The sequence below is a fragment of the Prionailurus viverrinus genome, chromosome A2 (genome assembly GCF_022837055.1).
Source record: "Prionailurus viverrinus isolate Anna chromosome A2, UM_Priviv_1.0, whole genome shotgun sequence".
Lineage (NCBI taxonomy): Eukaryota > Metazoa > Chordata > Mammalia > Carnivora > Felidae > Prionailurus > Prionailurus viverrinus.
Window position 1 is genome coordinate 141,216,597 of NC_062562.1, and position 13,215 is coordinate 141,229,811.

Below are 13,215 nucleotides of genomic sequence, written 5' to 3' on the forward strand. Positions count from 1 at the left end.
TGGGGGCATTACTGGAGATAATGAAGTGGGGCAAGATGGGAAGCAGGGGGACCAGAAGAGAAGTAGTTGCAGTCTGGTCATCATAACTACTTCATGTTGAAGGGGCTTTCACAATGGTAGGGGGTCTAGAGATGAAGGAGAGAGTAGGGAAGATATTGCAATAGGTGGTTAAAATCTCTAGAATCTAGTAATGGGTTCTTGAAGTGAAAGAGGAAGCAAAATAAAACCATGAAGAAAGATCTAAGATGATTCTTGGGTTTCTGGCTTTGGTAACCGATTTCACGGGATTCAAAGGTCTTTTAGAGATATTAAATGCACACAAATGATGTTTAGAGCAGTGAGATTCGAGAACAAAGGGAAAAATCAGACTGAAGTCATGGGTCTAATGAATATTTGCTTATGTGAGAAGATTAGGGGATAAATATTTCTAGTAAAGACTCAAATTTAATTGAGTTCCTAATGCTTTTTCCAATATCCACAATTCAGGGAGTCTAGAGGAAGCTTGTAAACTCCAGGGGAAAATGTAATCCCTGCACTGGAACTGAGGCTGGATACACTTGAAGGGGTGTGGGGAAATTACACTTGGTCCCTCACTTTAACATCCTGGGAAAAAAGCCTACTGGATTGCCCAATGCCCATATGGGAGCAATAGTAATGGTAACAGGAAATGTCATCAAATGTGTGGCCTTGTAATTACATATAAAATGTAGCTGGATAGGCAAATCTTGAGAGGCAGAAAGTAGAATTGTGGTTGCAGAGAACTGGGGGAGGAGGAAATAAAGAGTGATTGCTAATGAGTAATGGGATTTCTTCTTAAGGTTATGAAAATATTCTAGCATTCAACAGCAATGATGGTTGTGCAACCTGTGAATATACTAAAAAACACGCAATTGTATACTTTAAAAGGGTACATTTTATGGTAGATGAGTTATATCTCAATTTTTTAAAAAAGTAAAAAGAGAGCCAAGTCTCAGGGTCTACATGCCACCAACCAGACTACCTGAAGCATCCTCTGGTCCTAGGACTTTTGAATTACAGCACTGTTCTCTGAGCGAGGCCCAGTTCCTTTTACTGGAAACTTTCTGTCTTGGCCAGTAGAAGCTTCGCTTAAGGTAGTGACCTTTATAACACTGCTGGTCATCTACAGCTTCTCTTGTCCTTGTATGGGAGATTATTATCCAAGAACAAAAATAGGAAGGACAGGGAGAGAATCTTTCCAACCAGCCCAGATAAAACATATCTGCAGCTTCTAGCTGACGAGTGGCCTTTTTCTGTAGGACACTGAGATTTGTTCATCAAAGAAATAAGTGCACACACAAACACATACCAAACATATATCTACCAAGAAATAGCAATCTCCGTTTCCTTTATCTTTATTATGTCTGAAAAACCTAATCAACTTTTCACTTAGGATAGAAAGTAATGATGGTATATTGAAATTTCATTTTAGTAAGACTGGAATGGATTTTCCTTACCAAAAATTAGATACCGCATGCCTTTGGCTAGCATGGCACAATGAAAAAATCATGGGCCTCAAAGTCAAAAAGGTGGTTCACATGGTAGCTTGTGGCCTTGGGCAAGGTTTTTGGAAACACTGTAAGCCTTTGTTTCTCTAACTTTAAATGGAAGATAGAACCTACTTCAAAAGATAAAATGCTATAAAATATGCCAAGTATCCAGCAGCACTTGGTAAGATATTTTCAATGAACATTATTCCATTCTCTGTTATGACAAAGCTATAGTTCTCTGGTATTTTTGCCTATTCTCTCTCTCTTTTTCCCTTTCTATGCACCTTTCTGTCTAACATTCTCCTCTTCCCTCCCTCTCATCTCCCTTCTTGTTCTCTCTTTTATATTCCTTAACTAAACCTGAGGTGTCTGACTCTTTCACCAGTAAAGAGGTACCAAAATCTAAGATTTTATAAGATTCTCGGAAAGTCTTCTTTAAAAAAAAAAGTAGACTCTTATGTGGATCCTGAGAAACTTAACAGGAACCCATGGGGGAGGGGAAGGAAAAAAAAAAAAAGAGGTTAGAATGGGAGAGAGCCAAAGCATAAGAGACTGTTAAAAACTGAGAACAAACTGAGGGTTGATGGGGGGTGGGAGGGAGGAGAGGGTGGGTGATGGGTATTGAGGAGGGCACCTTTTGGGATGAGCACTGGGTGTTGTATGGAAACCAATTTGTCAATAAATTTCATAAAAAAAATAAAATAAAATAAAATAAAAAATAAAAAAAATAAAAAAAAAGTAGAAAATCATCTACTATATTTTAATTTTTACTTGTTTCTATGAGTCATATAAGCATGCAATAGAGCAAGATGCTCTGTGATTTTCTACTGCTTAGGCATAATAATGCCTCTGATAGGTCTCTCTGGCCCTTTCATGCAAACCATGTTCAGTTAGCGTATCATTTGCATGTTGGCAAGATGGTTACTTTAATATGCAGTAATAAAAAAAACAGACAGAACCCAAACAGGAAAATAGAACACCTTTTTAATAACTGATGCATTAAATGAGGAACCATTTTCTTTCATGAGAGTATATTACTTGACCTTCTACAAAGACAAGTTCATTGGATTTAATTTTGAGGAACCGATTACATTTTTTTTTTATAGCCAGAAACAGTTTGATTTGATTGAAGTCTGGTTAGGATGCAAAGAGGCTATTAAAATGATTCTTAGCATGTTTTTTCTAGAGAACAGTCCATTAATTGCCTGTGAATATTCATCCCTCAAACCTCCTACTCTATTAGGCTCAAACCAGAGTCGTAAGATTATGATGTTTTTATTGATGTAATTAATAACAAATGTTACTCGTTAACTTGGTTATAACCAAATTGGACATTTGACAAATGTACTCAAGACCTTGCTCCAGTGAATTAATATCGATATGAGGCAACATATTGACCTCAAAAGATGAAATCAAGAATATTACTGTGGGGGAAAAAATGGAGAAAGCACTATACCAAGTTTTGGGAAAGCAACAAATAATGATTTTTAAAACGAATTCTTTTTAGGTTTCTCTGTACACCATGCTGAAATAATTTAAGACATCTGTTCAATATACAATATCAACTGAAATATTAAAAGATAGTTTAAAATACCAGAAGCAAGAACACTACAAAAAGTAATAATACGCAACATGAAGAGAATAGATTAGGAACAGAATAAATAAATAACCCACCACTTTGCTCCACTCCTCATTCTTCAACCAAGAAAATCCAACTCCTGTTTAATCAGAAAATCTAAGGAGTAACAGCAATGAAACTTTCTGCCCTATTATAATTCTGCAAATTGTAACCTTGAAAATCACACTCAGATGTGTACCAATGCATTTCAAATGTGAAAATACACAGGGAACTAGTTCGTACATGTAGTCTAAAGACCCAGAATAATATTTTGTTTTATTTTGTTTTATTTTGTTTTATTTTATTTTATTTTATTTTATTTTATTTTATTTTATTTTATTTTATTTATTTTCTTAAAGAGAGAAAGAGAACACAATTGGGGAAGAGGGAGCAGGGAGGAGGAAGGGAGGGAGGAAGGGGGAGAGGGAGAGAGAGAGGGAGAGGGAGAGAGAGAGGGAGAGAGAGAGAGAGAGAGAGAGAGAAAGAGAGAGGGAGAGAGAGAGAGAGAGAGAGAGAGAGAGAGGGAGAGAGAGAGAGAGAGAAAGAGAGAGGGAGAGAGAGAGAGAGAGAGAGAGAGAGAGAGAGAAAGAGAGAGAGAGAGAGAGAGGTCCAAGCAGGTCCACCCTCAATGCAGAGCCTGAGGAGGGCTTGATTCCATGACCCTGGGATCATGATCCAAGTTGAAATCAAGAGTCCGACACTTAACCGACTGAGCCACCCAGGTACCCCCAGAATAAGATTTTTATTCATTTTTATTTTTTACATTTTTAAGAATTTTTTTTAGCGTTTATTTATTTTGAGAGACAAAGTGTGCAAGAGAGAGAGAGAATGGGGGAGGGGCAGAGAGAGAGGGAGACACAGAATCCAAAGCAGGCTCCAGGCTCTGAACTGTCAGCACAGAGACTGAGGTGGGGTTGGAACCCAGGAACCATGAGATCATGACCTGAGCCAAAGTCTGCCACCTAGCCTCTGAGCCACCAAGAATAAAATTTTAAAATCAGGCTACACTAATTTGGAATTTGCCCATGGGCTGAGTTGATGTTTACCTTCATGTTATTTGAAATCAGACTGCAGCAAGGATTTTTCTTTTACTTAAATAGTTAATTTTCAAGCTTTAAGCAATAACCATCACCGGGCTAATCCCTAACCACATGAACAGGTAGGGTGGGGATGATAGGAAAGTGAGGAGCAAGCAGTAAGAGGTGGACACTCGTGTCAACCAGACATAATCACTAGGTAGCCAGAGAAGGAATTGGGTTCCACAAGGCCAGGGTAGTTACTGTTTCATCCCATTTTACAGATCAGGATAATGGTGAGTGAAGATGAGAGAGTGCTTGGGCCAAATCCCACAGCTAGGAATCAGTTCTAAGTTTTCTGCCCCCAAACCCCACACTTTTCCCATTCAGAAAGACAATGCAAGGGTCTGATCAATGCAAGGGTACCTAATCAACGAAACACCTTTCTCAGAAATCCTCCTCCAACAAGAAAACTGAGAGCAGGCCAGGGTGGCCCAAGGTTTCCTACTCTAACCCTTACTAGTGCTCCTCTACTGAGGCTGCACTTCCCTCTGTGGTGCCCCTTGGACACCAACATGAGCTGAAGTCTCAACAGGTAGAAATGAAGATGCCCCTTTTTCCTTCACAAGAAAAGGTCACATGTATATATACACATCACTGTTATGCACTGTGTGGGTGTTCAGAGAAACAGGATACAATCCTTGTTAATAAGATGCTTACAGGCTGATTAGAAGAAAAGGGCTAGATCATCCTTGCTTTTATCCCCCCAAAACAAATACAATGAGAATTTCAGGCAACTATGGAGAAATGTCAAAAAGGATATTTTTGGTCAAGGGGACCTTCAGAGGTCAAACTCATGAATGCGTGAGAATATGCAGATCCATGTAGGTATGAAAACATTACTCCATTCCTTTTTCTGTACCCCCTTTTTGATTTTTAGTACTTTTGCAACCCATGCCCTACTGCCCGTCTAGGGTCTCCAACTGCCTATGCCCTACCTAGACTGTCCAGGACAGTTTATACTCAGTATCTTTTGCCTTATTCCTCATTCTTAGTACTTTGCTCTCTCCTGAAAACTTCAAACTTAACTGTCAACTGTTCCAGATAAAAATGCTTTAATAGGAAAATGGCATCTGTGTTGCTGGCAATATTAGCTAGTGAGTTATGTGGATATTTTTTAAGAGATCACAAAAATCACTTCCAAAGGGCTGCTTATTACATATTCTTGCTCAGACCATATCCTAAGACAATGGTTCCTAAACCAAACTATCATAGGAAGTTTTTAAATTAATTTTAACTTCAAAAGCTATGAATACAATCAATTTTTTAACAAAGTAACTAACTAGAACTTTGTTCAAATTTCCTTTCTTTTTTTGAGGAAAAAGGAGACCTGAACAACCTTGCTTAAATTAGTCCAAAAAAAAAAAATCATTTTAGACACTATAAATGTTTCAATATTTTGCCTGTGATTCAATCTGCCTAGTTAAAAAGAAATTTACTTTGGCCACATCTTCAAATTTTTACTGTATTTTACAATTACTGACCCTTAATAAATACTGAAAGCTGAGAGTTACAGGTATTTGAGGTCCTACTATACCTGCACACATATAAAACAAATAGAGCCTTATAGGTAAATTGTGTCTTGAAGAAAACTAAAAACATAGAAGATGAAACTACAGTTGCCATTTAAATTACATCTACCAAAATCTCAGCAAATCCTTGAGAACCACAATGTAGTTAAGAGATTTGCCTGGTGTAACCAATCTCAGTCCAATCTATAAATTTGCATAAGGGTTTTAGATTCCAAGTAAGGTGCATTTATGAACAGTGGTAAGAAACAAGTGCTAACTATAGCCAACATAAACATGATTGGCTTTGACATTTTCTTAAGAAATACCCCTCCAAGGAAAAGATTTACAAATAGGTTGGTTGCTCAGACAACTACATTTCCTAGATCCCAATAAGCAACTCCCTGTGCCTTATAAAATAAAAGCATTTTGAAATATAATTAAGTTGGGAGTACTATAATCCTGGAAAATCTTTAATGAGAAAGTACAGTTATCATAAGGACTAGAGTTTATGGTGACTATAGCATGCTAAATATAAAGACTTAATAGTAAAAATTCACCAGTGTGTTTCCATTACTGCCTAAGGGACTGGTTAATTCTTGTTTAGAAATAAAAGCTTACTATAGAGATTGGTGATAATATTCCTCGGCGTTAACTATTATTTTAATTGTCCCAGGAGATCATGTCACTCCCCACTCTATAACAGTATAGTTACCAAGTAATCTTCTAATATTGATTTAATTTTGTAACTAAACTTTCCTATAAGAAACACAATTTGCTGACCAATTCCACGGGATTCTAGTCTACTTCTTAGTTGTTTTTGGTTATAAATTAACAAATTGGCATTATTGTATACAAAAAAATTCCTTCAGGATGACTCAATCTTCTAGAATTTACTTAGGAAGAAAGACAATTGGGCTTTAGTATCTGCAAACTGGAGGACATGTGAGGTCCCCCCAAGAGCACTCTTAAAAGCACCGAGACTCAGGCTCTGAAAAGCAGCTCAGTCTTCCACTTGCACTTTCCTCAATACCACAGCAGATGTTAATTTTTAAGATGAAGCATCATCATTTTCATCTTTTTTGCATTCGTGTTTCAGGCTAATTTCTATTGTCTTGGTCTCACTTTTGGAAGAATAAATCGCACACTTACATTGACATCTTAAGAAAGCAAATTTGTAATTCTCTTACTTTGAATATGTGCCAGGCATAATTTTAGAAGGGGATAGTGCCCTGAAATCAATCAGTAATTGAAAGGGAGTAACTCCAAAAACCATTATGGAGCTCCCGTTTCTGGAATGAAAAGGACAGTTTGTGCGATGAGGAGATGCCAGCTGTTATTACAATGCAAACATTTAGAGAGTCAGAGCCCGGGGGGGGGGGGGCGGCTTTTGGGCAGACAGAACATGCTCAGTTCATAACCCGTGTAGGGGCCAAGGGCAGGCCACCCCAAGATAGTTCATTTTGCATGAACATTATTTTGCATTAAAAGCAGTCAAAACCTGGCACATTCAGGAAAAGCTCTTTACCTCCCCATCAGCTGCCAGCCTATATCAGACAGAGATCTGTAAACAGAGATTCCTCTTTACCTAAGAAATTTATCTGCATAATTGGACAACCTTTGTTTTTTAAACATCTCCTTTTACCTTTGTTGCTAATGGTCTTTCTCCCCTTTGTATCCTCAGACCCTACTCCTCTCCTCACCTCATATGAGTGTCTTGTTGCCTCACTATCTTTGGAATTTCATGTTTGTGTGGATTCTAAATCTGACTTTCTCTTGTTAATCTGTCTCACATCAATTTGATTCTTAGTCCAGCTAAAAGGATCTTAAAGAGCAGAATAACATTCCTCCTCAACACCTGCTTAATCACAACTCCCAAACCTTTGAAAAGTTACCTTTTAAAAAACTGTAGAATTTTGGGGCACCTGGGTGGCTCAGTCAGTTAAGTGCCAACTTCAGCTCAAGTTATGATCTCACGGTTCCTGGGTTCGAGCCCCATGTCGGGCTCTGTGCTGACAGCTCAGAGCCTGGAGCCTGTTTGCATTCTGTGTCTCCCCTTCTCTCTGCCCCTCCCCCGTTCTCTCTCTCTCTCTCTCAAAAATAAAATAAACATTCAAAAAACTTTTTAAAAATTTTAAAAAAGGTGATTCTATTAAAGCACGAGGACAGACCCCATGGGAAAATAAGAGTTGCACTGGGGTTGCGAAGAGTGGCTGGTTGTGTACTATGGAGGTAAAGGCAAAAGTGGAAGTTTCCAAAAGGAGTTGCTATGTTAAAGAGGACCAATAAGATACCTGAGATGTAGTTATTGTCAAGCTAAAGTTGTTTTTTCTCTAGCAAGGCATTAAGACCATAGAGCATTCTTGGAGGAACGTTTTACTCTGCCTATCTCAAGTATTCGTCAATGGGCTGCAGGTTATGAGGAAATTTAATCTTATTTACCATTCCATTCTTGTCTTTGTTGCCCACATCACTATGGCGGGGAGGGTGATGTTAAGGCTCCAGGAAACTGAGTCTATAGGTTTCTGGAGGTTAGGCTATTGATAAGATTGCCTTTTTCTTGTCATTTACTAAGACGTATGTAAACTGATGGAGACTCATGTCCTGCATGACTGTGATCTCCTCAGTTAGCCATTTGTTTTCTCCTTCTCTTAGCTTCAGGGCAGCCAGGAGCACCTAAGGAATGTCACACATATCCCACCTGGGGGAGGGAGGCTTGCAGGGCATCAGTTTGCCTTATGCTCCCTCATCAACAAGGGAGAGCTTGCTTGAGATTCTCTCCCTTCCAATCTCTCTCTGCCCCTCCCACCCTCACAAAATAAACAAATAAACTTAAAAAATGTTTTAAAAATTGTAGAATTTTGGGGCCATGTAACACTTTAGAGGTGAGCTAAGCCAAATGCTTAATAATCCCTATGAGAAAAAGGTTTGCCAGAAGTTCCAAGATTTGCCTGCTATCACACAGTCTCCCAGGAGAAAGCTGGAACCTTTGGACTGTAAGATTAAAGCTTCCTATAGCTCCACCCTGATTTCCATTTTAACTTAACCGGAGGGACAAAACTCATGCCCTTTAATCCTGCTGTGGTTTCATCACTTAGAAGCACTATATTAAGCAGAGGTAAATAATTATTTTATGTAGGTCTAATTAACCTCAAATTGACCAGCACTGGCCCCAAACTTTATTCCCCTGAGTCAGTCTAAGAGGAGCAAATTGAGTCTATTCAGTTCAACGTGTGCTGTGGGGGTATGTGCATCGCTTAGGGTAGGAGAGAAGGAACCACCATTCTGCTAAGAAGAAAGTTTCAACTGCTAGAAGAAAGTGGAAAGAATCTGAAGCCATCCCAATGAATAAGATAAAGGAATCATCACAGGAAAGATAGTTGGAAACCAGGTTGACATGTACTGTCTCTACTTTAAGGTTATAAAAAAAAAAGTCTCTGAAGAATTGCTACCCCGAGGCAAACTGAACACTTATTTCCTCAATTTAAATAGTTCTAAATTGTATCCAAAGAATCTTTTTCCACAATAAATAAACATTAAATGAAGAATGACTCTCATCTAGTATGTATCCTACCATACGTGAAAGTAACTTATGAGGAATAACAGCTTTCAAAATGTTCGATATCTTTTAAATAATTAATTACAGGTTATTTTTTAAATGGCATCATAGACTGATTTCTTTGAGAAACAGGTTTATCTACTATCTGTTCTTTCACAAATCCAATTTAATCAACCCATTCTGTCCCTCAAAAATATACCAGGAAAGTGTGAGAACAGATGGCCTGTCACAATAATTCAACGCATAGATCTTGTGGAATGTGTCATTAGGATCACCTCATATGAGGAACAACACAAGCTAACCTAATGTCTAACGTTAAATGGTGTCAGGCAATCCTGAAGTCACTACTCACACTTTAGGGTTTGTCCTGGAATTAATGAATAACTTTTCTTGATATCTCATTCACTTATTCATAAAACATTTATTGATCAACCAAATGCCAAGTACTGTGCTAGGTCTAAGAATACCAAGTTATGCAGAAGTCCTGCCCTTGATGAGCTCAGAAGGTAGCCTGAAGAGATCTTTTTAAGCCCCACCATACCAGTGTTATTTCAAGCTGGTCTCCATTCCAATTGATCAACGCTGGTACTCTGCTGGTTTTTAAATGTTTTGATATCCTCTATTACCTTGCTGTTTGTAACTGTGAATTTTAGGAACATGGAAGAACTTAAAAAGATGCCACTGCATGAGTTTTAACAGAGGTATGTATAAGATCCGGTGAGAAAACCCAGAAAGGGGTGTGAAATTCACATGATGGAATTTGAGAAACCTTCACAGAGAAGACATTGGAGCCTTAAAGAATAAGGTTTGGGAATGAGGGCAGGAATGAGGGAAGGGACTCAAAGGCCTAGGAAAAGCCTGGGCATTACCAGAATTACCAGGGCATACTCTTTTTAAGTGAATAATATCTGGAAACAGCTGAATCATCCTCATATTTATTACCACACAATATATAATTAAATACAGCAACTCATTAGGACGTTTAGATGTTTAAATGTTTTAAACATTTAGACGTTGAAAATATAAGACTACCATTCATATTTTTCCAAAATATTCAAGGATATCCGGGAGCATTGTTTAAACACAAATAAGTATAAATGGGAAGAAAGCAGAAAATAGCAAAAGAATAGGAAAACATGTAGTTCCAAAAATTGGTAAAGAGCTTCTCAAATATAGAACCTTCCTCTAATCCCCCCTTCCTAGGTGCTGGCCTTCACTAGTCATTGGACTGTGGAGTAAGGATGCACAGGAGGGACTCGGGGGAGGATGGATGTCTTTTGGCTGCCTGCCATTCTCTGAGTCGGGGCTAATAAAAACACTAACGTACAGTAATAATGGTAAATTATTCTACCTCATTCCAAATGGTTTTTTAAAATTTTTTGGAGAGCTTTCAAATGCTTTTGAATTAAAAGAATGATTGCAATCCTAAATTTTAAGAACGTGAGAAAAATTAAAATAATCCTATTATTTTAAACTTGAGGTGCCTTCACTCTCAATATGTATTATTTTACAAGTCTTTACATATTTCAAGACCTTAACAGATTTTTTTAATGTTCTTTGAGCCCTAACTACTTTATTTTAACAGAAATTAATACAGACTCTTACTTAAATGTATAAATTAAAAATGTTTACAAAGATATGCAAATATCCAATAACACAGAATATTGCACATTAGCTTGTTAGTTGAATTATCTTTTATGCGTAAACAAACTTAGAGTTTATAAGTGATACCAGATGGAGAACCAAAAGTAGCAGTGTTTGTGGTACTCTGACCGCAAAGACAGTGAACTAGGCAACTCAGCAACACACCATGCCTCAACCCTGACCTCCAGAGGCCATTCTAAGAATGACAGAGGGTTTCTAAGATTAAACAGTTGACTGAACTTTATTAAAGCGATCAGATTTCTCCACGTGCTTTAGTTAACCTGTCCCAGATCACAACCAACAAATCAGAAAGCTGTCCTGTCTTAATCCAGAAAGAATTCTAAATTTTTCATTTCTAAAGTAATCCTTAATATTTTCCAACTGGGTGAAATTTCTGACCCATTCAAGTGTTAAAATTAACACTTTATTTACTCTTCCTTCTATTATTTATGAAGAACAATAATTCTCCTTTATGAAGGTGACCAACATTCTCCTTATTTTATTATCAGAAAAATGAAGATTATCAGTGAAAGGGCTCTCAGTTTTTCTGAATGATCCTTTAATCTTTTCCTACAGGTCTCATTTTCTAATCTTTACTTATTTTTATGAGTCTGACCTAAGACCTTTATTAGATTATTGACATTAAAGACCATATGTCAGTGATGAAAGTGATGAATTTATTTATCATTCTTTAGGGGAAATTTCACATTTCTAAACTCGTAAGCTACCAAAAGACCATCCTGGAAAATTACAGTTAATTACATGAATTAGCTACTGAGATTTAAACAAACAACCAAGCTACTAATAAGAATTAAATAATACGAAGACATGTTACTTCAAGTGTTACTCTGACATATAATACGAACAGGATAGTGTCAGATGCCTTGTAGGATCTTATTTTCCAGGACTTGACAACAAAAGCTTATGCTGGGCACACATGGTCCATATTTTAGGAATAGAGAACTTACAAATATCAGAATCAGAAACTTTTCTGAAAGGTTTGTTCAGAGACGACATTATGGCAAAACTCCACATAACCACCACCACACCTCTACCGCTAGCCACCAAATTTCAATTTTCCCATTCCCAAGATATGGAGAATATGAATTCTGCAAGTGATCAGATCTGAAGGCTGCAGAAGGTGTTGTTATTAGAACCTACCACCTTGCAGAGTGTGATATTTATAAGAATTGTATGTAGAACCAAAACTACGACAGAGTCATTTATGTTGGGGACAAAAACAGAGTTGGCCAACACAGGTGCATTAAAGAACAATAAAACTTAACCTTACCTAACATAATTCTCAGGAATTTGCAGCTTTTCTCAGAAATCAGCAGAGGATGCCAGTCAACCCCCGGATGCCAGCCAATCTTCAAACACCAAGTCTGCTCACGTCATCTTTGGACTTCCTTGTTCCCCTGGCTCAGTCACCCTAATGCAAATAAAGAAGAAGACTACTGGGCAACCAGTCAGCTGAAAAAGCCAAATAACTTCCACATTCACCCCATAAAAATCCTTTATTCCATGAGCAATCCAGAACTCACAGCTCCTGTAGCCTTGAGTTTCCCAGCTTGCAGGTCAATAAACTCGTCTTTCTACTTTGTTTTATTCTGTGTACAGTTTGGTTTTTGACATATATATTTATTCATTCAAGTGACCAAAATATATTTCTCATATATATCTGGTCTTCATCCATGGTTCCTGGCTCACTGCTTCTAAAACCTCTGGAATTGAGTGATAACAACAATGGAAGCATCTTTTGTTATAACATTTGGTCTCTTGTCATCAGTTCCTGAAATTGATTCAGAGCCACAAAGGTCAAATGGGCATCTTATTATTCATAATAAGCCTCATTCCACCGCAATGGGGTTTATGTTTATGAGGTGGCTTTGGAAACACCTAGGGATGGGGCTTGGTTGCTAGGGAACCCCAACCATGTGGTTAGAGGGTTAGAACTTTCAGACTCACCCCCTGATTTCCAGGGAGAAGGAAGGGAACTAGAGGTTGAATCAATCACCAGTTTCCAATGATTTAATAAATATCGCCTGTGTAATGAAGCCTCCATGAAAAGCCAAAAGGAGAGGGTTCAGAGAGCTTATGGGTTGGTGATCATGAGGAGATCCAGGGAGAGTGGTGTGTCTGCTGCACCTTCCCCACACCTTGCTGTATGTATCTTTCCATTTGGCTGTTGACTCGCATCGTTTCATATCCTATGTAATAAGCTAGTCCATTGGCTAGTGTTGGCTAGCCATTTGGCTGTTGACTTGCATCCTTTCATATCCTATGTAATAAGCTAGTAATA

At 37.9% G+C, this 13,215-nt stretch overlaps 1 protein-coding gene across 2 annotated transcripts in view; it reads right to left on the reverse strand.

The window, feature by feature from the left end:
- Window positions 1-12,710, reverse strand: part of SLC13A1 (solute carrier family 13 member 1) — a 250,694-nt gene extending 237,984 nt beyond the window's left edge. For both annotated transcript variants that reach the window (XM_047849259.1, XM_047849260.1), the window contains exons 1-2: window positions 12,458-12,710; window positions 12,205-12,345 (exon numbers count right to left, since the gene is read on the reverse strand). The gene's annotated coding sequence lies outside the window, so the exon portion shown is untranslated. The remainder of the gene's footprint in view (window positions 1-12,204; window positions 12,346-12,457) is intronic.
- Window positions 12,711-13,215: the final 505 nt, after the last annotated feature.